Source organism: Aethalodelphis obliquidens, unplaced genomic scaffold (genome assembly GCF_003676395.1).
Source record: "Aethalodelphis obliquidens isolate GAN/ISIS:26980383/991018 unplaced genomic scaffold, ASM367639v1 scaffold59, whole genome shotgun sequence".
In the NCBI taxonomy this organism is placed as follows: Eukaryota; Metazoa; Chordata; class Mammalia; order Artiodactyla; family Delphinidae; genus Aethalodelphis; species Aethalodelphis obliquidens.
In genome coordinates, this window is record NW_020838003.1 from 11,222,259 (window position 1) to 11,250,082 (window position 27,824).

Below are 27,824 nucleotides of genomic sequence, written 5' to 3' on the forward strand. Positions count from 1 at the left end.
TTTAGATTTGATTAAGACTTTGAATGTTATAAGAGATCTAGGGAACTATAATTTCAGTGAAGAGGTGGAAATGGAAGCAGGGCTGTGGTGAATTAGGAAGTGAATAGGAGGTGAAGAAGAGGGAAGTGTAGAAGGATACTAGTGTTTCAGGCAGTGGCTCTTAATCAGGCATGATTATAGTCCCCAGGGAAGGTATTGATCCTGCAGTAAGTGGTGCCTCCCACTCTTCACTCCATCTTAGCCCTGTGGGCCACCTGGCCAGAGACCATCACCATTTCTGGTCTTATAGGAGGAGAACCACAAATGATAGCCTAATTTCTCTCAGAATGTGGGCCAAGGTCATAAGAATGAGGGGAGGAAGTACAAGGGTTCAGAATAGCCCTTGAAGGGAATGTGAGTGGGAGCTGACTCAGGACAGGTTGAGAAATAGTGTTGAGAATTCAGCTGAGATCAGAAAACATAAATTTGCAGTGGCATTAATGTATAGGATTGTGTGAATCTCTCCAGCTGTGCTTGGCAGTCTCAGTGTAGGCATAGAGAAGATGGATTGCTGGAGGAATCTGGAGTTGGAAGTTGGCAGGGGGTGCATGGCAGAAGGCACAGGGTTGAGGAAATTGAAGGTGCTGAGGAGAGAGGTTGAAATGATGCACCATGGGGTCTTGGCTCAGTAGGGAAGGTAATGAAGCCAGAGGGGGGCTGATGGACTACTGGAGAATGGAAGGATCAAGGGAGTGGGGGTCTCATGGAGGTCAGGATGCTGGTGAAAAACTGGAATAGGGTGTGAGGGAGCTGAACCTCCTTCTCTTCATCCCCATTTCCGCATGACTATAATTAGTTAGTGACACTGTCATGGCTCTCCCTAGTGTATATTTTAATGACTAAAAACATTATTACAAATGGGCATTAAATGTGCCATTAAAGTAGTTCTGCTCTACTTTCGAGCATGCTCAACAAAACATACCAGACTCAGTTGACTATTGGAATGAGAAAGAAAGGGGAAATATAGGGAACTACCAAAAAAAACCCCAAGTCACTTTTTGTAAATTGCTTTAAACCATTAAATAAATTAAGCTGCTCTGGGGTATATGCATGCATTTCATGGAGTTCCAATTTAGCAATTACTGTATCTGCAGCAAAATCAATAAAATTTGCATCCACAATTATACAGAGAAAACATGTCCACGGGACTTCAACATTGGGTCTTGATTCAGAAAATATTCTTAGATAAGGTCAACTAATAAAAATGCACCAGCTTAAACACTGAACTGTGGTTGGTAAAAATTTTTCTTTTTGATATTTTAATTTTTTTAATCGATTGTAATACATGTTTCAAACATCAAAATGATATGAGGCATACGCTGAAAAGTCTCAATCCCACCTTATCCCTATCCACCAGGTTTCCCTTGCTCCTGTTTTTATTCCTCCAGTGTTTCCTTATGCCAATCCAAGCATATACAAACATGAATGTCCTTATTCCCTTGCCTTTCTTGCTTAGAATTTTTCATACTATAAGCACTATTAAGCATCTTGATTTTGTTTCCCACTTAACAATGTATGCAGAGATATCTCTCTATCAGTTAAAAACATTAATTATTATTATTATTTTTTGCAGCTGTATAGTGTGCCATGGCATTGATTGCCATAATTTAACCAATCCTACTTCGGTAGTTATCGATTTTTTTCAGTGTTTCATAAAATAGGTTACTTTGTATGAGTCTAAGCATATCTGTAGAGAAAGTGTCAGATGTATGATCTCTGAGTTAAAGTATAAATGCATGTGTAATTTGGGTAGCTTTTGCCAGATTCCACTCCGAAAATATTTGCACTTTCACTAGTTGAAAGTACTTATTGGGGTAACTAACTTAATATTAAGTTTAGCTACTAACGACACACTTTAAAGTCAAAGTCAGGTGATTTTTGAAAGGTTGGAAGGTTATTGTGAAAATAATGAACATCACGAACATAGGGCTAGGATTGGTGTTAGTATTTCATTCTGAACCAAATCTATGAGATTTCTTGTGATGACTGAGGTAAGCATAGGGTATGACAATGCTGCATCACCAACTCTAACATTTGTGGAGTGCTTTTTAATTTACAAAGTGCTTCAATATTTATTTATTTAACATATATTTATTAAGTGCCTACTATATGGTAGTCAGATTAAGAATATGAGTATTGCTTCTCTCTTTCTTTTGCACATGCAGAGGTCCTCAGAATTTGCTCACATGTACCCATTAAGAGATTTTTGAAAAATTTTGTATCCCCTTATATATTTTAAGTGCAAATAGAATAGTTTACAGGGTATATTTCCAATATATTGTAAATATAGACCTTTTAAATAAAATATTGTAAATATGGTGCTTTCATATGACATTGTTAAAAATGCATCAAATGTAATCTAACTACTGATTTGATATCCACTGTCACCTATTTAAAACAAATAAACTCTCCTTTTAATAGGCTGAATATTTACATCATATATTTTTCTTTAGAATTCATATTTCCATTCCACTTCACCCAGAGAATTTTATCTTTATGTAATACATTTTATGCTAAAACTCTTATAGAACATTGTGTCATAATTCTCTGCTACAAAATAAGTATATATGTTGACATTTTAATTAAATGTTTTCCTCTAACCATCAAGTTGTAAATGTTGAAACACTATTGCCTAAATTATTATTATGATTGTTAATAGTACACAATTGGTTAAAAAAGTATATTACACATTTTAATGAATAATTTAAAAACAGACTTTTTTTTAATTGGGGTATAGTTGTTTTACCATGTTGTGTTAGTTTAAAAACAGACTTATTGAAAATGCATTTTTCTAATATAAGATGACTAGGGCTGTATTTTTTAAATTGTTCAACTAAATTTTAGTTTAATTGAATTGTGGATATCTCAGCATTGCTAGAATGAGACAAGGTTCAGCATAATTTCTATTCTTAGTTTTTATTTTTATAAATGAAAGCACTGAAATACTTGTTTAGTAAATGAGAAGACAGGAAGCAAGGAAGTTTTATTATAGTAACATTTCTCAATTGTCTGAAATTCTGGCATACACCCAAACCAATAATCAAAAAGTATTTTTAATGATCCATTAGCTGACAGTTCAGTTAGGGCCTCCTTCAATGTGGCTGAAAGAAAAGAATTAGAGACCGTGTTATTAACAAACATAAATAGTTTCCAAGTATCTCTTTGTTTGGCACCCTTGAGGTCTTTATGCCCTGGGGTCATGCACTTGGGTAAGATTGGAAAGAGAGAAAAGCATACCATTTTTGTAAGAAGGGAGAAATGAAGGAAGAAGTGAGAAATGAAAGCTTGTTCTTTTTCAGTAAGCTTTCTCTCAGGCAAAATTAATTTTAGGAAAGAGTATATATAAAAATTGAGGATCTGGAAACTAATTCCTTTAAAACCTCCCCTGCACACCCATCCCTTGGAAAGCTCTTTTGTGTTTCTGGAGATGCACATATACCAGTTTAAAGACCCCTGGTGTATCTGATCTCCTGTAGAACAAGTTCAAAACCAGGTTACCAGGTAGGTGGAAGGCTGGATCAAGGAACAGCACCAAATGAGGGCTGCCTGCTGAGAAACCAGACAGGATGAGAGTGAAGAAGAGAAGGAATTTCACTTTGACAGTGTCGTGGACTTTTTATGTTGTCTAGTATGTGCATCCCAAAGTGAACCAGGTCTATTTAAAATGACTGGAACAAAACAGAATATCACCAGAAAGTGCATTTTGTGTTACATTATAATCATTTATTTACATGCCTACTATATATGTTAGGGTCTGAGATGGCCAAGACTAAGAAGTAGTATCCTAGTTAAGAACACACGCTGTGGAGGCCTAGTGCTTTGCCTTGAACTCTGATTCCAACTAGCTTATGAACTCAGGAAATTTATTTAACTGTTCTAAGTGACAGTTTTCTGTGTCTGCTAATAGTCCATGTGCTTTTGCGAGAATTAAATAAAATAAGTAATATTCAGTATGTATTCAGCCAGGAATGCTAATTCAGCTAAATACAAGCTAATAGGGGGAGACAGCTATGCAAACATATAAGGGCCATAAAGTGTTATACAACAGATGTATGAGGTCAGTATCATTAATCCCATTTTACAGATGCAGAAGTGGAAGAAATTTATGTGTTTAAGATTACCAACCAGTAACTGGAGAGCACACACCTGACTCAGAATGTTGGCCCCCTCATAGCCTCTTCAAGTATGTAAAGGCAGCACACTGCTGGGTCCTGTAGACTAAAATATTCCTGTGTCATTTAGGCTGAGAGAACAGTTCTGGACGCTCAGTCAGCACCAACTGCCTGTAGCCAAGCCTTTTGGTCCTTGGCTTGTGAATGTCTTGCCATCTCTGTAGGTCAGGGAGAGCATCCTCCTATGCGTTAAGGGCATTCCAAGGTCAACAAAGTGCTTCAAGCTCCATAAAGAAAGCAGCTATATAAATGGGGCGTTCTCATTAAGATAATAAAGCTCAAAAGCCACTTTTAAAAAGGGAGGTCACCTGGAGAGTTACCAGGAAAAGCCAGATGCCCCAGATGTGCTGTTTAACCTCCAGTTTTCATAAAATATACACATACTATGGGAATATATCTTTAATTATTTTGCTTTTAGAAAATGATGACTCTAACGTTGTTTAAATAAATTAAGTCAATTCTTATTATTAGAAGCAAAGTGTCTTACATTTTACAGGTGCTGAGGCTGGTAGGAATGGATTAACCAGGAGGCTCATTTAAACGTCTCGCCACTCTTGGCCAAACTGTATAAACTCTTTGAGTAGGATATGGTTCCAAGCGTCTACTGTTGTGCATTCATAGTGGAGAGCACCTCAGTGTATTTCCTTGTTTTGAATAAATTGTGGTATTAAATTCACAGCCTTCCTTCATCAGAAAGGGAAAATGATTTGACCCTCACATTCCTCAGAGCTGAACTCAAACTTTGGAGACACACTTCAAAGCTCTGTAAATAATATGAGTAACAGTTTGGACCCTTCTGAGGTGGGAGGGAAATTCCCTTTCTGAAGAACACCCAAGTCTTTAAAAAGAAATGGTCAGGTCTAAATATCTCACTGTTTTTCTTGTTTGAGGCTCCATGCTGAGGATTTTATTTTCTTTTGCAAAGCTTATGCTGCCCAAGCCCTTTTCTCAGAGGTCAGCTGGCGTTGGTGCACAGGGCCTGCTCGAAGGTTCAGTGGAGCAAGTTTATTTGTAGTGTGACTGGGGGCGGGTTGAAGATTCCATTATGAGGCGGGAGGCTCCCCAAGTTTGGAATATCAATGGCACTTCAAAGGGCTGGAGCTGCGAATTAGCAGTCGGGCTTCTTCTCAGGCCCCAGAATAGAATAAAATAACTCACCAAGAGATGTGTTTTAAGATAGGTAATGGGAATAATTTCCTTCAAGGGCTCTAATTGAAAAGTGGGCACCCCAGCTCTTCATCGATGGCCTCTTCCTGGGCACAGGAGACTGTCATGGATTTTGCAGAAGCCCCTCAAGGCTCCCAGACTGAAATCTTAAATGTAGTACTGGACACCTCCCCAGTCTGACAAATCCCCTCACTTCCATTAATATTAACCCTTATTGAAAAGGGTAGCCTTAGAAAAAGGGTAACTCAAAACTCTTTAGCTTAATTTATTTATTTCCAAAATGTCAAACACCATATTGATCACAAGGTTTTCTGAAGTATTCTTTTCTCTAAAATCCCATCCCCTTGTCTTTCTCCACCTCTGTCTGTCCTGTAGCAAAAATAGGGGAGAAACAAAGTTAGGGCTTTTTCCCCTCAAGTCTCCAGTATGAGTCCCAATCTGGCTACAGTCAGGCAAACAAAACAAAACATACAGAACCGTGAGCCCTCTCATCCTTTTGCTACATGATTAGAATGGCTCTAGAATGATCAGTTCAACTCAGGATACTTAAGACTTTACAGCTCTAGGAATTACCACCTGTGCTGTGCCTGTGCCTCTCTCTCTAATTGTGTTTAAGAGAAAAAGAAAAACACGCACAGTGGGGAGGCCTTAGATTGCTGAGTACAGTGATCTATGCCTGGCTAGTGGTAATGGTCATGGTTGTTTCCCCAGTCCTGGTATTTCTCTAATGCCTTGAATATAGTTTTGGCTGACACCCTCCTCCCCTTTAGGAAGGGGCTGCACCTTCAAAGACAAGACAGGAGAATGGAAGTGCCCTGGACTGGGACTTATCTACAGCTGTGGTGATTACTTGACCACCCTGGCTCCTGATTTTCTCCTCGCCTTGAGGCTTTCTGTTGGCTGGAGTTGAGTGGCAGCGTCCTCTATACTGGAAAGCCTCCTTTAAATGGGGCTGCTTCTTGTTTTCATTCATTTATGTTATTTGTCTGTCTTCTGTGGGCCTTTTGATTTGCAGCCTCTGGGCCAGAATCTCACCTCTAGACTTTCACTCTGCTGGTTTTACCTAGAATGCTCATTCTCTCTCTTTACTTGGCTGACTGAATAAGATCCTGAAGGTCTCAGTCTTTGTCTTCAATCATCTGGGAAGTTTTCCTGACTTTTCCAGCCCATCCTGTGTATTCCCTTAGCATTCTGTGTCTTCCTGTTACAGCTCATACTGTGCTGCCTAATTATTTGTGAGTTCCCTCACTGGACTATAAGTTTTATGAGGGTAGAGATTATATCTATTTCATTCATTTTTTATGTCCTGATTACCTAGCACAGCACCTGGAATCTAGTAGTTGCTCAACAAATTCTTTTGCATTAATTAATTAGCTAATCAATTTATTGATTAATATGAGTCTTGAATCATTCCAAATTTCAGGGGAACGTTAAACAAATTTCTCCCAATATTTATTTTCAAAATTTCCAACATATTGAAAGGTTGAAAGAATAGCAAAATGAACAGCCTTATAGCCTCCACTTAGATTCAACAATTTAAAAGATTTTTCGTTAATCTAATTCTATGTAGAAATGTATGATTTTTGCTGAACTATTGGAAAGTAAGTTGCAGATATCATGACACTTTACTGCTAAAGACTGCTGCACACATCTTTTCTATAAAATTAACAACTTTATTGATGTATTAAAAACTGTGCATATTTATTGTATATAATTTGATGAGTTTGGACAAATGCATATACATGTGAAACCACCATTCAGTCAAGGTAGTAAATATATCCATCACCTCTAAAAGGTTCCTTGTGTACCCTTTTTGTGTGTGTGTATGTGGTAAGAACACTTAATGTGAGAACTACTCTCTTAATAAAAATTTTAGGTGCACAATACAGTACTGTTAACTTTAAGCATGGGTTTGACTACTTTAGAAACCTTATATAAGTGGAATCATGCAGTATATGTCCTCTGTGACTGGCTTATTTCACTTAGCATAAGGTCCTCCAGGTTCATCGATGTTGCATATGACAATTGCCTTGTTTTTTCTTTTTAAGGCTGAATATTCTATTTATATATATACCACAACTTCTTTGCTTATTTGTCTATAGACTTTTGGGTTGTTTCCATATCTTGGCTATTCTGAGCAATGCTGCAATGAACATGGGAGTGCAGATACCATTCCAAGATCTTGATTTCAATTCTTTTGGATATATACCCAGAAGTGAGATTGCTGGATAATAAGGTAGTTTTATTTTTAACTTTTTGAGGAGCCTCCATACTTCTCATGGTGTTCCATACTTGTATCATTTTGCATTCCCATCAACATTGCAAAAGGTTTCCAATTTCTCCATATCCTCGCCAATCCTTATCTTTTTTCTTTTACAATAATGACCATTTTAACAGGTGTGAGGTAATATCTCATTGTAGTTGATTTTCATTTCCCTAATGATTAGTTAAATGGACCTTTTCAAATACCCATTAACCATCTGTATATCTTCTTTGGAGGGATGTCTATTCAAGTTCTTTGCCCATTTTAAAATCTGACTACTTGCTTTTTGCTATTGATGTGCTGGAGTTCCTTGTGTATTTTGGATATTAACCCTTTAGCAGATATGTGGTTTGCAAATATTTTCTGCCCATTCTCTAGGTTACCTTTCTACTCTGTTGATTGTTTCTCTTGCTGTGCAGAACCTTTTTAGTTTGATGTATTCCCACTTGTTTATTTTTGTTCTTATTGCCTGTTTTTGCATACATCTTTTTAAAAAAGTACAAAAACTTTTATTCTTCCATGTAACACCATACCATTATTATACCTAAGAAAATTCCTAATTCCACAATGTCATTTAATATCCAGTTCATATTCATATTTCACCAAATGTCCCTTCAAATGAACTTTTAAAAAATTGAGGTGAAATTCACAAATTCAGATAACATAAAATCAACCATTTTAAAGTGTACATTCAGTGGCATTTAGTACATTCACAGTGTTATACAACCATCACTTCTATCGAGTTCTAAAATGTTTTTGTTCTCCCCAAATGGAGACTCACCGCATTAGGCAGTCATTCCCCATTCAGCCCTCCCCTGAGTCCCTACCAACTACTAATTTACTTTCTGTCTCTATTGATTTACTTATTCTGGATATTTTATATAAACAATCATCCAATATGTGACACTTCATGTCCTAAATTATCTTATAGCTATTTTTTAAAGAAATGTTAAATATGAATAGAAATGAAAGCTATCAATGCACTATTCCTTCCTTTAATGATCATTTAAAAATAAGATTTCATTTTGACCTCAAGTCTGCCTGGGCACCCCCTTATATCCTACCCAGTTACAACGAAGAAAAATATCTTTGTGTGCTGAGATACATGTAGTCTGCAACTCAGGAAAAGGGGCCAGTGATTTCGCCCCAACCTTTTGTGGCTCTAAGGTTATTAGGAAAGGCTGAACCTAGGCTATGAACTAGTCTCCATAGTTACTGTAAAGATACTGGTCTGTGGGAGGGAGAAGTGGAGACACTCACTGGCTGTGATTATAGGCACAGCCTATTGTCAGGTTAGTTCAGATTAGTGCAGGTGGTAGTAATATATTTGTTTAAAAGGAAGTATTTTTCTTCAGGACTAATTCTATATGACCAGCATGAATCATAATTCTACATGACCAGTCTGAAGCAGTTATCTTCCTTGCTTCAGTTGCCAAAGATATATTCTGCAATATTCTTTGCTCTATAAAGGAAAGCACATTTGAGAGATACAGTAATAACCACTTCCCCTCTTAACCCACATTCCTCACCCACCTTATTGTGCTTTCCCAGGGTGACTTCCTGTGCTCAATAGTAATTTCAGCCGACTCCTTTGGCTGAGCACCAGCTCAGAGTTCACCTGCACTGTTACTGGGCATGACAGCTTGAAAGAGTGGCAAGAGGTCCATGGGTTTAGAGGAACTGCTTGCCTTAGCATTTAAAATTCTACTGAGCAAATTTCCATGGCTTTAAATGACTGTATGTGGTTTGTAGGTCCAGTGTATATAGCAAGAAGGGCAGACACTTGCTATCATGCGCCCATCTCCTTGTTCTTCTGCCCATGATAGATGTCATTAGTTGGTTGCAGAATTTTTCCTCTTGAGCTTTAGCACGGCCCCAGGATATTTCTCAACAAAGGGTTCCAGGGAACCATTCCACTGGCCTTTGCAATCAAGAGGAAACCTCTTTTTCTTCCTATTTCTGTGATACAGTCTTCCCAGTTCTGTTTGTCAGAACAAACATGTACTTTGAGCGTTACAAATTAAAGCGTATCTCCACAGGAGGCCAAGAGTGTTTATGTTTATTGGTTGAACTCCCATCTCCAGTAAGTCTTTAAAATGCTAATCCTACAGCTTGCCGTAGTAAAATTTATAGTAAAAATAATTATGTGTGGAGGTAGTGTGATACATAATTAATATCCAAAACTAGACTTCCGTAAATTTACACACCAAAATACTTCACCTCCCTAGAGACTTGACACTGAAAGTGATGTGGCATATCTTTTCTAAAGTAAAATTTATTATCGGATCTTGTTTTTTGAGGTCTCACTAAATAACAGTGCAGCATTGCACACCCTGTTAAGCATGGAAATCTGTGAAGGGATGGGAGAGGGAAAATCTAAGTGCAAAGTGAAAGAGAAGTTTGGGTGGATCTTTTAGGCCAGAATCAATTGAGGCCACTTTATTCTGCTTCTTGGTACTTGGACTCCAGCCACTAAAGTTTATAGTAGCCTGTTTCCTGAAAACTGATATTTTCATGGGAGCAAGAGCAAGAGTCTGTGACCTGAAGTGAAATAAAAATGAAGTTTTTAGTCTTCCCAGGAGTCCTTTTAGTGTTGCTAAGTTGTGCCTTGGTTTTAGTTGCTGTGTATTTGATGAGTAATTCCTGAAGAAGAAATACAATTTTTAATTTGATTGAACCATAGGGTCAAAAGGGATTCTTTGCAGAGAAAAAATTCTGTTTATTTTTTCCCTTTCTTTCTTTTAATCTATTGACTTGTGTTATTTTGCTGTGCTTTATTATCTTCATAGACTACCTGAAATCTATTTTTGGGCAAACTAGGATATAAATAAATAATAGTAATAACAACCACAATAAGCTACTATTTATGGAATGCTTACTTTATTTTAGACTCTGTTCTAAGTGCTTAACAATACTATTTTATTTTAATCTGCCCCTAGTTCTGTGAGGAAGGTATTTTTATTCCCATTTTATACAGGGGGTACACTGAATCTCAGAGAAGCTATATGCCTGCTTAACAACTGATTGGGAATTTGAACACAGATCCTCCTGACTTGGAAGACTGAATCCTTAACCACTGCACTGTACTTGTCTATATGCAAATGGCTGTGGTCTTTTGTTATTGTGTTTTTCTTCAAGTGCTGCCTGGATCTGCACAAGCAGTTTGCTTATTTCTCTGAATCTTCCACTGGGAGATGAATCCCATTGGTTTTACCAGGATTACTGTTTTAAGATATGCTCTGATTTCAGACATTCTACTTGATCACTTCTGGATATTATTATGTTAAAATAAATTTAGGTAAGTAGTTGATCTGACTTTACTATTTGCTAAAAAGCATTTACATCTAAGTTTGTTTACTATAAAAAACACCAAACCTTGATAGGACAATGCCAAGAAGAGTAACAAAATAACTCTTTATGGTGTATTTTCATTTTCACACTGTCCATTAGCCACTTTGTTTTATGTGGCCAGCAGATGTTGGGACTTACAGCACCTGCTAAGACAAGTTGATTCTTTATGACCGAAGCCTGGTCCCATCTCCGTGGGATTTTATGTCCCCCCTGCTGCCTTGCTGGGGCCCAGTGGAATCTGTGCTCTCAGTTCATTAGTGTAACCAGAGTCTGTGGTGGGTCTTGGATTCTCCATTCAAGAGGATCTGCTGGGCCTGCTTTGATAGTGCAGCCAAGCAACTGCTGGTTGCAATGTAAAAAATGCCAGAGGCTTCTTTTCTGTGTAGAAAAATCATCTGAAAGCCCAATAGCAGGAGAAAAGCACACGTTTTCTTGCTATAAAACCTTAAAAACAAGTTTAGGAAAGAGGGCTTAGAGAACAAATGCGCCCTGTTTCTGTCTACCCTTGCCTAGGCGAATGCACCTGCATTTGGGAAAATTGCCTCTTTACTTTTTCACTCATGGAAGAAACTTTTGACACAGGTTTACAATACCTTGTGAATGATATGCCAACCTATTCAATTTTCTTCTATTAGAAGTCATGTTGGAAAAGCAATTAAGATTATATCTCTCCATGAAAATGCAATGAAAACCTGAGGCAATATCTGAATTGCAAGTGACTTTTCCCCACTTTGGTTATCCTGGATGATTGTTTTAATTTTCCACTATACTTTTCATTTTTATATGACCATTACCAATGAAAAATTAATAATTTCATCTCAATCTCTATTTCCCTTTTCTGCTTAAAGAAGCCTTTACATGAAATGAAGTAATTTTAGATTATATGTAGGTGCAGGATTATGGTGAATAAAAAGACAATTCCAAGAATCATTTAAACATCATTTTAAAGGGAAAATATTAATGTACAAATGTTATGAAATCATAAGGTGAGCATTTAAAATGATGACTAGGGAAAATTTTAATTTATCATTCTTTAATCACATTTCTCATATATTATAAAGTGTTTTGCAAGATAACTAATTTAATTCCTGCTTTTCTACCATATGTACTCAATGTTATTTGTGGCTAGGAGGGAGTATAAAGAGAGACAAGGAAGAGTTGAATTAAAATTTGTGAGAAGGGAATGAAGTTGGTGACTCCATCCTCTTTTCCTCCCCATCCCTTAATTTTACTTTCTGGGGCAATAAGGGGAGAAATACATTTGAGCTCTGGGGAAATTCTATCAAGTTTAGTAGGCTTCCAGGCAGAGCGCTCCAGTTTTGTGGGATGACAGTGTCAGGAGAATCTTAACAGAGAGATCTTGTCCTTTATAAATTTTTATCATGGTCTCCTAGCATATCCAATTGAGCTATTATTACAAACTTGCCCAGCATCTGCATGGCATCTTTCCACCATGATAAGATAAAGAGACACTTCCACTTGAACAAAAGCTGCTACTTAAATGTCCTTTGGTTGAGGTTTGCTTGTGTTTTTAAATAATGATGTCTTCTTTCCTTTTGTGCCTCAGTCTTTTAGATCTAAGGACTAGCCATATTTATCTAGCATATAAGACTCACTGTGTCTTTCTTGTTCACTGCTCAAAAAATGTAGAATGGCAGAGAAGAGTCACATCATAAAATAACACAAAAACTTCTAGAAGAACTAGGGAAAAAGGAGAGTGAAATATGCTTATGTTGTTCAGTGGTACAAAGGTTTCTTTTGAGGTTGTCTTGCTGCCTGCCACCCACATATCTCCCAAAGACGATTCTAGTTATAGTAGACCTTGCCAGGGATGGATAGAAGTGGTCAAAGTAGTAATGTGTGATCTCAGGTGATGCTGAGGAGCTTTTTTTTGGAACTTGTGTTTGTAGGAGAGAAAACCATGACAATTGATAGTTTTTCCCTAAGACTGCAATAAGATGATTTTGCAAAATAATCACTGATACTTCCATTTGCAATCAGATACATAAATTAGTAGCATATAGATTTTTATATTTTTCAGAGGGCAGTGGTTAATTATACATTACTACAGTGGTTAATTATACATTACTACAGTTTCTCCAACAAATAAAGTAGACCTAATTGTCTTGTTGAAACTTATTTGTGTTGAAGCTTTCGGAGACCAAAATTAAGGATATTAGGGCAATGTCCTTGGAATGTCTTGGGCAAGTTCTGGCCCTGCTTTGCCACTAATGAATATGTACAGTTGCTTAAGTTTTTCCTTATAAAGCAACCACTCATGCTTTATTTAACAGAGAAGCCATACCAATAGTAATAAAACTAAACAAAACAAAAATAAATAAACAAAACAAAACACTGAAACAAAATAATAATCCATTGCATTTATAATAAATTGGAAGGCAGATTAATCTTGGACAGTTTTGCAGATGTGAAAATGAAATGACCAATAAATTTAAAGAAAATAAAATTAAGCTCCAGGGATTAAATAAAAGGAAATAAGCCATTTATCATTTTCTTTACTTATTAGTTAGGAAAAGAGTTTCAAAAATAATAATGACTATTGTTGAGTAGAGTGTGCCAGAAATTAATTTTGAGGCAAATTTTGGTGGGAGGGGACTTGGTGGTTTAAAGACGTTTTACCACTTAAACCAGCAATTTCACTTTTAATAATGTATTTCAAGGAAATAGAAACAAGCACAGAGATTTATGTCTCTTGAGCACAGTGTTTTTAATAATAAAATATTGAAAATAATTAGTCCTACAGTAGGTGAAAATTAAATAATTGATTGCATATTCATATTCTGAAATACTATGTAGTTTTTAAGAATGATAGTGTAAAATAATATTCAATGCCATGGAAAAGTTCAGAGTATATTCCTATGTGAAAGCAAAAACAGGTTACAAAACAATATCTAAAGCATGATTCTGAGATAGCCTCATCCACCAGAGGGCAGACAGCAGAAGCAAGAAGAGCTATAATCCTGCAGCCTGTGGAACAGAAACAATATTCACAGAAAGATAAACAAAATGAAAAAGAAGAGGACTAGGTACCAGATGAAGGAACAAAATAAAACCCCAGAAAATCAACTAGATGAAGCGGAGATAGGCAACCTTCCAGAAAAACAATACAGAATAATGGTAGTGAAGATGATTCAGGACCTTGGAAAAAGACTGGAGGCAAAGATCAGGAAGATGCAAGAAATGTTTAACAAAGATGAGAAGAATTAAAGAACAAACAAACAGAGATGAACAATACAATTACAGAAAGGAAAATACACTAGAAGGAATCAAGAGCCGAATAACTGAGGCAGAAGAACAGATAAGTGACCTGGAAGACAGAATGGTGGAAATCACTGCCACAGAAAGGAATAAAGAAAAAAGAATGAAAAGAAATGAAAACAGCTTAAAAGACTTCTGGGAAAACATTACACCCACCAATATTCACATTATAGGGGTCCCAGAAGGAGAAGAGAGAGAGAAAGGACCAGAGAAAATATTTGAAGAGATTATAGTCAAAAACTTCCCTAACGTAGGAAAGGAAGTAGTCAATCAAGTCCAGGAAGCACAGAGAGTCTCCAGCAGGATAAACCCAAGGAGAAACATGCCGAGACACATAGTAATCAAACTGACAAAAATTAAGACAAAGAAAAATTATTAAAAGCAACAAGGAAAAAATGACAAATAATGTACAAGGGAACTCCCATAAGGTTAACAGCCAGTTTCTCAGCAGAAACTTTAAAGCCAGAAGGGAATGGAATGATATATTTAAAGTGATGAAAGGAAAGACTCTACAGCCAAGATTACTCTACGTGGCAAAGATCTCATTCAGATTCCATGGAGAAATCAAAAGCTTTACAGACAAACAAAAGCTAAGAGAATTCAGCACCACAAACCCAGCTCTACAACAAATTCTAAAGGAATTTCTTTAAGTGGGAAACACAAGAGAAGAAAAAGACCTACAAAAACAAACCCAAAACATATAGTAATAGGAACATACATACAGATAATTACCTTAAATGTGAATGGAATAAATGCTCCAACCAAAAGACAGAGGCTGGCTGAATAGATACCAAAACAAGACCCGTATATATGCTGTCTATAAGAGACCCACTTCAGACCTAGGGACACATACAGGCTGAAAGTGAGGGGATGGAAAAAAGACATTCCATGCAAATGGAAATCAAAAGAAAGCTGGAGTAGCAATACTCATATCAGATAAAATAGACTTTAAAATAAAGAATGTTACAAGAGACAAGGAAGGATACTACATAATGATCAAGTAATCAATCCAAAAAGATATAACAATTATAAATATATTTGCATCCAATATAGGAGAACATCAATACATAAGGCAAATTATAAAAGCTATAAAAGAGGGAACTTTAACACCTCACTTACAGCAATGGACAGATAACCCAGACAGAAAATAAATAAGGAAACACAAGCTTTAAATGACACAATAGACCAGATAGATTTAATTGATATTTATAGGACATTCCATCCAAAAACAGCAGATTACACTTTCTTCTCAAGTGCTCATGGAACATTCTCCAGTTTAGATCACATCTTGGGTCACAAATCAAGCCTTGGTAAATTTAAGAAAATTGAAATCATATCAAGCATCTTTTCCAACCACAATGCTATGAGATTTGAAATCAATTACAGGGAAAAAACACAAACACATGGAGGCTAAACAATACATTACTAAATAACCAAGAGGTCACTGAAGAAATCAAAGAGGAAATCAAAAAATACCTAGAGAAAAATGACAATGAAAACACGACAATCCAAAACCTATGGGATGTAGCAAAAGCAGTTCTAAGAGGGAAGTTTATAGCAGTAAAATCCTACCTCAAAAAACAAGAAAAATCTCAAACAATCTAAACCTATACTGAAAATAACTAGACAAAGAAGAAAAACAAACCCCAAAGTTAATAGAAGGGAAGAAATCATAAAGATCAGATCAGAAATAAATGAAATAGAAACAAAGAAAAAAATAGCAAAGTTCAATAACACTAAAGGCTGGTTCTTTGAGAAGATAAACAAAATTGATAAACCTTTGTTTTAGCTAGACTCATCAAGAAAAAGAGGGGGAGGACTCAAAGCAATAAAATTAGAAGTGAAAAAGGAGAAGTTACAACATATGCTGCAGAAATACAAAGCACCCTAAAAGATTACTACAAGCAACTCTATGCCAATAAAATGGACAACCTGGAAGAAATGGACACATTCTTAGAAAGTTATAACCTTCCAAGACTGAACCAGGAAGAAATGGAAAATATGAATAGACCAATCACAAGTAATGAAATAGAAACTGTGATTAAAAATCTTCCAACAGGGCTTCCCTGGTGGCGCAGTGGTTGAGAGTTCACCTGCCGAGGCAGGGGACACGGGTTCGTGCCCCAGTCTGGGAAGATCCCCCAGGCCGCAGAGCGGCTGGGCCTGTGAGCCATGGCCACTGAGCCTGTGTGTCCAGAGCCTGTGCTCTGCAACGGGAGAGGCCGCAGCAGTGAGAGGCCTGCGTACCGCAAAAAAAAAAAAAAAAAATCTTCCAACAAACAAAAGTCCAGGACCAGATGGCTTCACAGGTGAATTCTATCAAACATTTAGAGAAGAGCTAACACCTATCCTTCTCAAACTCTTCCAAAATATAGCAGAGGGAGGAACACTCCCAAACTCATTCTACGAGGCCACCATCACCCTGATACCAAAACCAGACAAAGATGTCACAAAGAAAGAAAACTACAGGCCAATATCACTGATGAACATAGATGAAAAAATCCTCAACAAAATACTAGAAAAAGAATCCAACAGCACATTAAAAGGATCATACACCATGATCAAGTGGGGTTTACTCCAGGAATGCAAAGATTCTTCAATATATGCAAATCAATCAACGTGATACACCATATTAACAAATTGAAGGAGAAAAACCATATGATCATCTCAATAGATGCAGAGAAAGCTTTTGACAAAATTCAACATCCATTTATGATAAAAACCCTGCAGAAAGTAGGCATAGATGGAACTTACCTCAACATAATAAAGGCCATATATGACAAACCCACAGCCAACATCGTCCTCAATGGTGAAAAACTGAAAGCATTTCCACTAAGATCAGGAACAAGACAAGGTTTCCCACTCTCACAACTATTATTCAACATACTTTTGGAAGTTTTAGCCAGAGCACTCAGAGAATAAAAAGAAATAAAAGGAATCCAAATTGGAAAAGAAGAAGTAAAGCTGTCGCTGTTTGCAGATGACATGATACTATACATAGAGAATCCTAAAGAGGCTACCAGAAAATTACTAGAGGTAATCAATGAATTTGGTAAAGTAGCAGGATACAAAATTAATGAACAGAAATATCTGGCATTCTTATGCACTAGTGATGAAAAATCTGCAAGTGAAATTAAGAAAACGCTCCCATTTACCATTGCAACAAAAAGAATAAAATATCAAAGAATAAACCTACCTAAGGAGACAAAAGACCTGTATGCAGAAAATTATAAGACACTGATGAAATAAATTAAAGATGATGCAAATAGAGGGAGAGATATACCATGTTCTTGGATTGGAAGAATCAACATTTTGAAAATGACTCTACTACCCAAAGCAATCTACAGATTCAATGCAAACCCTATCAAACTACCACTGGCACTTTTCTCAGAACTAGAACAAAAAATTTCACAATTTGTATGGAAACACAAAAGACCCCAAATAGCCAAAGCAATCTTGAGAAAGAAAAATGGAGCTGGAGGAATCAGGCTCCTGACTTCAGACAATACTACAAAGCTACAGTAATCAAGACAGTATGGTACTGGCACAAAAACAGAAAGATAGATTAATGGAACAGGATAGAAAGAATAGATAGATAAACTCACACACATATGCTCACCTTATCTTTGATAAAGTAGGCAGGAATATACAGTGGAGAAAGGAAAGCCTCTTCAATAAGTGGTGCTGGTAAACCTGGAGAGGTACATGTAAAAGTATGAAATTAGAACACTCCCTAACACCATACACAAAAATAAACTCAAAATGGATTAAAGACCTAAATGTAAGGCCAGACACTATAAAACTCTTAGAGGAAAACATAGGCAGAACACTCTATTACATAAATCACAACAAGAACCTTTTTGACCCACCTCCTAGAGAAATGGAAATAAAAACAAAAATAAACAAATGGGACCTAATGAAACTTAAAAGTTTTTGCAAAGCAAAGGAAACCATAAACAAAACGAAGAGACAGCCCTCAGACTGGGAGAAAATATTTGCAAATCAAGCTACTGACAAATGATTAATCTCCCAAATTTACAAGCAGCTCATGCAACTCAATATCAAAAGCACAAGCAACTCAATCCAAAAATGGGCAGAAGACCTAAATAGACATTTCTCCAAAGAAGATACAAAGATTTCCAACAAACACATGAAAGAATGCTCAACATCATTAATCATTAGAGAAATGCAAATCAAAACTACAATGTGATATCATCTCACACCAGTCAGAATGGCCATCATCAAAAATCTACAAGCAATAAATGCTGGAGAGGGTGTGGAGAAAAGGGAACCCTCATACACTGTTGGTGGGAATGTAAATTGATACAGCCACTATGGAGAACAGTATGGAGGTTCCTTAAAAAACTAAAAATAGTACTACCATGTGACCCAGCAATCCCTCTACTGGCCATGTACCCTGAGAAAACCATAATTCAAAAAGAGTCATGTACTACAATGTTCATTGCAGCTCTAGTTACAATAACCAGGACATGGAAGCAACCTAAATGTCCATCAACAGATGAAACGATAAAGAAGATGTGGCACATATATACAATGGAATATTACTCAGACATAAAAAGGAATGAAATTGAATTTTTTGCAGTGTGGTGGATGGACCTAGAGTCTGTCATACAGAGTGAAGTAAGTCAGAAAGAGAAAAACAAATATCGTATGCTAACACATATATATGGAATCTAAGGGAAAAAATGGTCATGAAGAACCTAGGGGCAAGGTGGGAATAAAGGTACAGACCTACTAGAGAATGGATTTGAGGATACGGGGAGGGGGATTGGGTAAGTTGGGACAAAGTGAGAGAGTGGCATGGACATATATACACTACCAAACGTAAAACAGATAGCTAGTGGGAAGCAGCCACATGGAACAGGGAGATCAGCTCAGTGCTTTGTGACCACCTAGAGGGGTGGAATAGGGATGGTGGGAGGGAGGGAGACGCAAGAGGGAAGAGATATCGGGACATATGTATATGTATAACTGATTCACTTTGTTATAAAGCAGAAACTAACACACCATTATAAAGCAATTATACTCCAATAAAGATGTTAAAAAAAAAAAAAAAAGAATCTGCCTGCCAATGCAGGGGACTCAGGGAATCTTCCCTGGTCAGGGAAGATCCCACCTGCTGTAGAGCAACTAAGCCCATGTGCCACAACTACTGAGCTTGTGCTCTAGAGCCCACGAGCCACAACTACTGCGCCAGTGTTGTGCAGCTACTGAAGCCTGCACCCTTGAGCCTGTGCTCCGCAACCAGAGAAGCCACCACAATGAGAAGCCTGCGCACTGCAACAAAGAGTAGTCCCTGCTCACCACAACTAGAGAAAGCCAACATGCGGCAACAAGGACCCAATGCAGCCAAAAATAAAAATATGGATACATTTATTAAAAAAAATGGGCAGAAGACCTAAATAGATATTTCTCCAAAGAAGACATAAAGATGGCCAAAAGGCACATGAAAAGATGCTCAACATCCCTAATTATTAGAGAAATGCAAATCCAAACTACAATGAGGTATCACCTCACACCAGTTAGAATGGGAATCATCAGAAAATCTACAAACAACAAATGCTGGAGAGGGTGTGGAGAAAAGAGAACTGTCTTGCACTGTTGGTGGGAATGTAAATTGCTACAGCCACTATGGAGAATAGTATGGAGGTTCCTTAAAAAACTAAAAATAGAATTATCATATGACCCAGCAATCTCACTTCTGGGCATATATTCAGAGAAAACCATAATTCAAAAAGTCACATGCACCCAATGTTCATTGCAGCACTATTTACAATAGCCAGGACATGGAAGCAACCTAAATGTCCATCAACAGAGGAATGGATAAAGAAGATGTGGTACATATATACAATAGAATATTACCCATAAAAAGGATTGAAACTGGGTCATTTGTAGAGACGTGGATGGACCTAGAGACTGTCACACAGAGTGAAGTAAGTCAGAAAGACAAATATATTAACATATATATGTGGAATCTAGAAAAATGGTACAGATTAACTGGTTTGTAAGGCAGAAATAGAGACACAGATGTACAGACACCAAGGGGGTAAAGCGGGGACAGGGGGTTGGTGGTGGGATGAATTGGAAGATTGGGATTGCCATATATACACTAATATGTATAAAATAGATAACTAATAAGAAGCTGCTGTATAAAAAATAAATAAATAAAATAAAAGTAAAAAAAGAAATTAAGAGAAAAAAAGAAAACAAACATGTTTCTGCAAGACAAAAATTATTAGCAAGCGTATGTTGTTTAGAGAATATTTAGTGTAATAATTAAAGAAGACATCTTTAATGCTTCCTATAAAAGAAAAAAAAGGAGGATTGTTCTAATTTTGTAGAAAAAATGCATAGGAAAATTATTGGAATGTTAGTAGTGGCTAACTTTGAGGTACATGCATTATTATGCATAATTTTTTATTTGTACCTTTATGCATTTTCCACGTATTCTGCAGCAAATACATTATTTACTATGTAATTTGAATAAAACTGAATAAATGCTATGAAAAATGGTCTGGAGGTCTGGTTACTTGGTGGCAAATTGCTTAAACTTTCTGGATCTGAGATTGTAATAAACGAGCCTACGGTTAGCTCTGTGAGTCTGTGATATCAGGTTTTTGAGTAGTAATAACATCTCTGTTAATATCTTTGTCACTTTGGCTAACAGGTATTGAGGGAGAAGGTAAAAGGCATTATTCATTTTTAAACCTTTGGCATATTTCCAAACCACTGAATCAATTTAATGTAATTACTTTTTCATAATTATAATTTCAGAAGTGTTTCAACTTCAGTTTCAACTTTTTAATCAGCTACCTATATTCCCTGGCTGTGAACTTGGGGCTTAAAGGATAGTAAACAAAAACATTTAGGCACACTGGATTCCTGCTACTTAAAGAAAACCTGTGGAGAACACTTATTTGAAGTAAATTCTTCTCTGGTTATAGAAGTAATTACCACCAATGTCTATTATGTTAGTTGATTTGCTCATACAAAGTCATTTAAGTGGGGCCCATTGGCATTCTGGAGTTATCAAATTCCTCTGAATGGCTGTTAGCCACAAGCTATAGTGTCTTCTTGGGGAGATCCAGTGACAATAACAAGATGGTGCCTGGAATGTGTGGTCAAACAAATAATTGTGCTTTGTCACAAATTGCTGGTGCTGTGAGTGACTCTCTTTTCACCTGTTGTGGGTAGCTTTGAGAAATTTATTACTGGAGTATTTTTTTTTCCTGAGGCTCAAGCATATTTTTATTTGCGTTTCTAGATTGCCTGTGCCTCTTGAATTACAACTGTCCTTATTTCAGGGATGACTGTATTATTCTTTTTTTTATGGCCATGCCAGGCAGCATGTGGGATCTTAATTCCCCGACCAGGGATCGAAACCGCGCCCCCTGCAGTGGAAGCGTGGAGTCTTAACCATTGGCCCGCCAGGGAAGTCTGGGGATGAGTGTATTATTCTGATAGGTAATGTGATATGTAAAGTCTTTATCCCAATTTTGAACCATCAAATAAATTATTTTAAATAATATAAAGAAAGGATTAGGATAAAAAGAATTGTTTTTGCTTAGAATTTTCAGTCTCCCTCTTATGTTTCTGAATTACCTCTATTTTTTATTCTGCTAGAAGTTAGGTATGTACATATAGTTTTTATTAAGTTTTTAGTTAGCCATTTAGTTTTCATCCTCCATGTCTGTAGACTATTGATTTTTTTCAGTTCAAGGTCTCAGGTAACATTCTCTGGCACATAACCCAGCAGTGTATACTGACATTTCCACTGAAGCGTGGAAGAGCAACCTCTGAGATGCCTCCTGAGAGCTTGGTTTATTCCAGGTCCCAGCTGGGGCCAAGGCTGCAAGAGGTAACAGTAGCATTTTGATTGAACTAGAGTTTCTACACTGCATAGATCCAGGAGCTGAAACTAGTCATCAGCCTTATACTCTCAGTTACCCCTGACTGACTCAACAGGACTGGGGTAGGGAAGAAGAAAGGGGAGGAAAATAAAAATGGTGCTGTGCTGAGGGGAGCATTCTCATAAACTGAACTATAGATTTTGAAATGTAGGATAACATCAAGAAACATGAAGTGTCTGAGATTTTGTCCTACATACAAGCTAATGTGTTAGTCTGTCATAGTTTTATGGATGTTAGGAGAAGATACGAGACTACTGGATTGGAAACAAAAGACCTTATTACTCACAGCAAGAATGTAGGATGGACTTCAGGTTCTTGTTCATTCCTCTTGGCGCCCAAGTTCCAAGGAGCCATTTGGAGGCTACACACTGCTCACACAGTGGGTTTGTGTCACAGCCTAAGAACCCCAAGCTTAGCAAATTCAAGTCTTTTATAATAGGCTGCAAGCACATTGCCCAATCTTTGCCCTATAATATTTTTATTATACTGGGCAGTTAGTACATTTGTCCTTTGTGCTGGATGGAGACAATATCTGTATCTCTCAAGGCTCTTCACTATACAAACGTCCATAAAAAGATAATGTAGAATGAAAGCCAGGTTAGGGCCTGTGTCCATAGGGTGTGAAGCATGAGAAACTCATAGAAGATTGTCTCCCAACAAGTAAAACTGTTAACCTGTTGACTGAATGTGGTAAAAGACATATGCTGTGCTTGAAAAGAGAAAATACTGGCCAGTCAAAGGCCAAATAAAGATTTACAGTTGATTCTTAACGTTTGTGCAGGCTAATAACCTCTCAGAAGACTACGACCCCACCTGAGCAGCAGCATTTTCATGGGAGCTAATAGAAAAAGGCAGGTAAGGTCATGGGCACTGAGGCTCAGACCTCAATGTAATCACCTCTCACATTTTAAAAATGAGCAGTGCTAGTATCTTCTAGTAGAAAAGACTGCCTCATGGCTGTATCAATTTATTTCTCATGAAAAAAATAAACTTTTCCATTTTTTAAATATGAAACTGTTACACTTACATATTTTTTTTAAAAAACACTAAGAGTAATAGCATGTTGTTTATATCAGCTGTTATGATGAAAATACTTTCTTCCTAAGGCCTCCTTGTGTTGTTTGAGGATGGAGCAAATATGGTGGAATATATAACAGATCAAAGGTTAATCCTAGGAGGCACTGAGGCCTCTCCAACACCTTTGAAATGTTTGTGATTTTTCATTCATTCATGTACTTACTGTTTATAGACTCTGTTTCAAAAAAAGTATTCAAATAGGATGACAGGAAATGGCAAAATGACCTTTAAAATAAGAAAAAGAGAACACATAGTTCTCTAAGAAATTAAATTACAGGTTAATTGCTATCACTGGTTGACCAGTAATTGTGTACTACAGTGGTCATTGCAGCATTATTTATGGCAGCAAAAAAAAATGGTAAAAACACTGAATATCCCCAAATAAGGAATAAGTTAAACAAGGGTTTCTCAACATCGGCACTGTTGATCTTTTGTGTTGGGTAATTCTTTCTTATGGGATCTGTCCTATGTATTAGTAGCATCCCTGGCTTTTCCCCTCTGGATGCCAGCAGCATCACCCCCAGTCATAACAGTCAGAAACTTCTCTAGACACTGCCAAATGTTTCCTGGGGGGCAAAATTGTCCCTGTTGAGAAATACTGGGTTAAATAAGTATATGAGTTATACTAAATTTCTAGGGTTGCCATAACAAGTCATCACAAAATGAGTGGCTTAAAACAGTAGAAATTTACTCTTTCACAGTTCTGGAGTCTATAAATCCAAAATCCAAGTGTTGGCAAGATCAATGCCCTTTGGAGGTTCTGAGGGAGAATCGATTACATGTCTCTATCCAATCTTCTAGTAATCCTCAGAGTTCCCTGGTTTGTAGATGCGTCCCTACAATCTCTGCCTCCGTTTTCACATGGCATTCTCCCCTATGTGACTGTGTCTCAATATTCATCTTTTTTATAAGGACACCAGTTATGGATTAGGGACCATTCTAATCTATGACCGTATCTTAATTACATCTGCAAGGACCTTATTTCCAAATATGGTCACATTTACAGGTATCAGAGTTTAGACTTATGCATACGTTTCTGAGGGACACAATTCAATGTGCAGCAACAGTGTACTTTTAGTGGCTTTTTGAGGTGACTCAAGGTTTTTCAGTGTTTTTGATGCTGAATTATCATTCAATTATTGCTAATAGTTTTCATTTAGAAGTAGAGGCATCACATGTAGGTAGAGCATTTCTCAATTGTCCTTGGAAAAATGCTGTGGAGTCACCATGAGCTTGAATGCAGATTCTTTAGACTGAATGGTAAAATATCCTACCTCTGTAAATTGGAGGATCTTTAATTGATAGTGATTTTTCAAATTAATAGAAATACTTTTTACTCTAGTGTAAACTTCATTTGGTTGGTTCTTCAAAACTTTTGCAGATCTTGAGATGGGATATGTGTATTTTTTTCTAAATATTTGTTATCAAGACATAGTGAGACCAGACCAAACCAGGAGAGACTTGTCTTTGACTTCTTCTGGAGAAAAATATGAAATAGTTTGCCTGATTTTGGCACAGTGCTACCTAACACACATACTCCTGACTTTGGGAAATACATGGTCAACCCTTGTGATCAACTTGCTTGGGCCGTGAATACCAGGCCAAATCCTCTGAGTGAAGATAGGCATTTTCTCAGAAAAACATGGGTTTTAGTCATTCTGGGAAGAAAGACTAAGATGTCTTGGAGTTGGAGAGGGAAGATATTACTTTTTCTCTGAAGTTAGATGAGGAGGTGGGACTCTGGGGATGGAGATGCATAGAAATTTCTGTTGGTGGCCCCTTCCATGTGGAGAATCCTGGAAGAACCCACCTGGTAGTAAATCATTCTGTACTGAACACATGTTAAACATAAGCTTTCATTAAAACTCTGTAATATTACATCCTGATTTTATCTAGACTTTAAGAACTTAAAGGGGGAGAGGTGTTCACTGTGTGGACAGAGGAATGAAGGAGCACGTCTTCTCCACCCAGCCTCGATCCTCTCCTCTAAGCCTAGTTGATGATGGCTATGCTACTCCAAGGGGATATGGGCCCAAGTGTCTTTGAGGGATGGTCTGTGCCAGAACAGAGAGTAGTGGTTAGGCGCCAGTTAAGAAAGGAGGCATAGGCTGTGACAACAAACAGAACATTTTCAAGAACAGGTAGGCATTTTGGGGAATTCTCAGATGTAGTGAGTAAGAAAATCTGAATATTCTGCATGGCAGTTTAGGGAATTAGACAATGTTATTTCAGCATCTTAGAAAGAGTGACTTTTGAAAGCTGTGGAACTTGGAAACACATGAATTAAATACATTATGATATTCCCATATGATATATCATTCAATGATTTAAATAATATTACTGAAAATAGTTGATAACATAAAACATACTTTTTTGATATAATATGAAGTTAAGAAAGACCATAAACTGTATATGCAATTTGATTCCAATTTTGTTTGCTAAAGCACTGGGAGAAAGAGCCACACCAAAATGTTAACACTGATTATTTAGGAGTTTATGGAGGAGTTATAGGTGATTTTTCTTCCTTCTTTTAAATTCTCTAGTTTTCCAACATCTCAAGCAGGGAAAAAACTGCATTGTAGAAAGCAAAATTTAGTTCTGCTGGCCAAAGCAGAGGGGAAAACATAGTGAGTAATAGCATTTTTATTAGTGCTCAAGCTAGTATTTCTGGTAGTTACTGAATAACAGTCCTGAGGAGCTAGGTGTTCTCTCACCTTCCAGATGTGGAGGCCCCATATCTCTGGGCTCCTGAGGTTACTGTTTGTGTCACACCATGATTCTGATGTGAGCACTCTGCAGCCTCCTTTGCACTCCTTTACACTACCTCCTTTTTCCCCTAAGGGAAAGTTAGCTTTTTTGTAGGCCAAGTAGCCACCCAGAAGCTGTAATGGCAGGCCTTACTACCAGCGAAATCCCACATGACAAATTCATCCTTTGTGCTGATACAATTGACTTGTCACCTCATTTTTACAGCTAATTAGCTCTTTAGTAAGCGAGGGCTAGTGTCAGAGGTCATCTGATACCTGATTCTGGTAAATTGACCGTAAATATTACTGTCCATCTGTATTTGCTGTTCAAAACACTGCTTAGTGAACAGATTTTAGATTCTTTTTGTAGGAGACCCTGCTTATTTTTGTTGGCAAGATAAAGTTTCCAGATAATGCTCATGAAACTTATCATCCCTGAAGTTATCTGGGGTTGCTGCTCAATTAGCCTTTTCAATCGTTCATGCCACCCACAGGGTGGGGATAGGGGGCTGGGGGAGCAGCCACACAGTTTCCAACTTTTCCCAGAGGTTCTTTTGTTTCCTCATCTAAATTAGAAAGTCACTGAAAGAACCCTTGTTCTGACTTTGTCCAGCACTATTAAAACTTCTAGGAACATTTTATTGTTTTATAACAGTAACACCAGTAATGCTAAGAGCAGCTTGTAATTACTGAGAGGGTCATTCTATGCCAGACACTGTGCTCAAAGTTTCGTGTGCCTTAAATCCCAGCATTCCTGCAAAACCCTATTTGGAGATGTTTTTAATCCCTAAATAATGGAAGAGGAAACTAAGGCTTGGAAAGTTAAAGTTTTTGTCATACAGATAAATAGAAAATCAAGGCTTTGCTCCAGTCTGCCTGACTCCAAAGTAGATATCTCAACCCCTAAGCTGTATAGCCTTATGGACCTCATTATTAATGTGACTAGAAAGTTAAAATACTAATTCTGAAAATATCCATGGCATGAAGTGTGTATGTGTGTGAATCATCATTTGTTATAGGCTATTTAGAGACCAGAATTATCCAGACAATATGGGAGAGAACAACAAAAACAAATTAGAGATGGCCCTAAGGTCTTGGTTTCGAAGGGAGCCATGGGTTATCTGGAATGAGGCTGGCAATCAGAGTTGAACCCGGACAAGTCTGGTGAGCCGTGTTTTTTCTTTTGGTTCCACTTAGACACTCAGGGGCAGCATCTATGGACAAAGCAAAAGTCAGTACAGCTTTCAGATGAAACAGGTGAAAAGAACAAGCTTTTAACGTCAATGAGAGTGGATAGAGGACAGATTCTGGTTGTGTTCTGAAAATGCTGGTGAACGCATTTCTGCATAGCCAAGACTTAGTTGTTTCTAAACCCAAAATGTAATTTCTGAGAATTTAGCAGATTCTCCCCTCCCCTCCCCTCCTACATCCCTAGCTCCTTCCTGAAGGAGCGTGGGTAATAAGAGAGTCTTCTTGGAAGGCATATTAAAAGGATTAGGCCATCAATCACTAATGAGATGTCCAGGATTTAGTAACAAGTAGACAGAATCTAGGACCTTAGTTTAGCCCAGTTTATGCAGAGATGGCAATAGAAATAAAAGAATACAGTGACTGCAATTTCATTTGTGCTAGGTTGATTAGATATATTAACACCATTTGATAATAATAAAGATATAAAATGAGCAAGATTTTACTTTTTCCCTAGAGCAGACCAGAACTGGATGTAGCTGCCTGCCATGGAAATTTAGATTGTAGACTTAAAAACATGAGAGGTTAGGTATGCAAATATGGAACTACA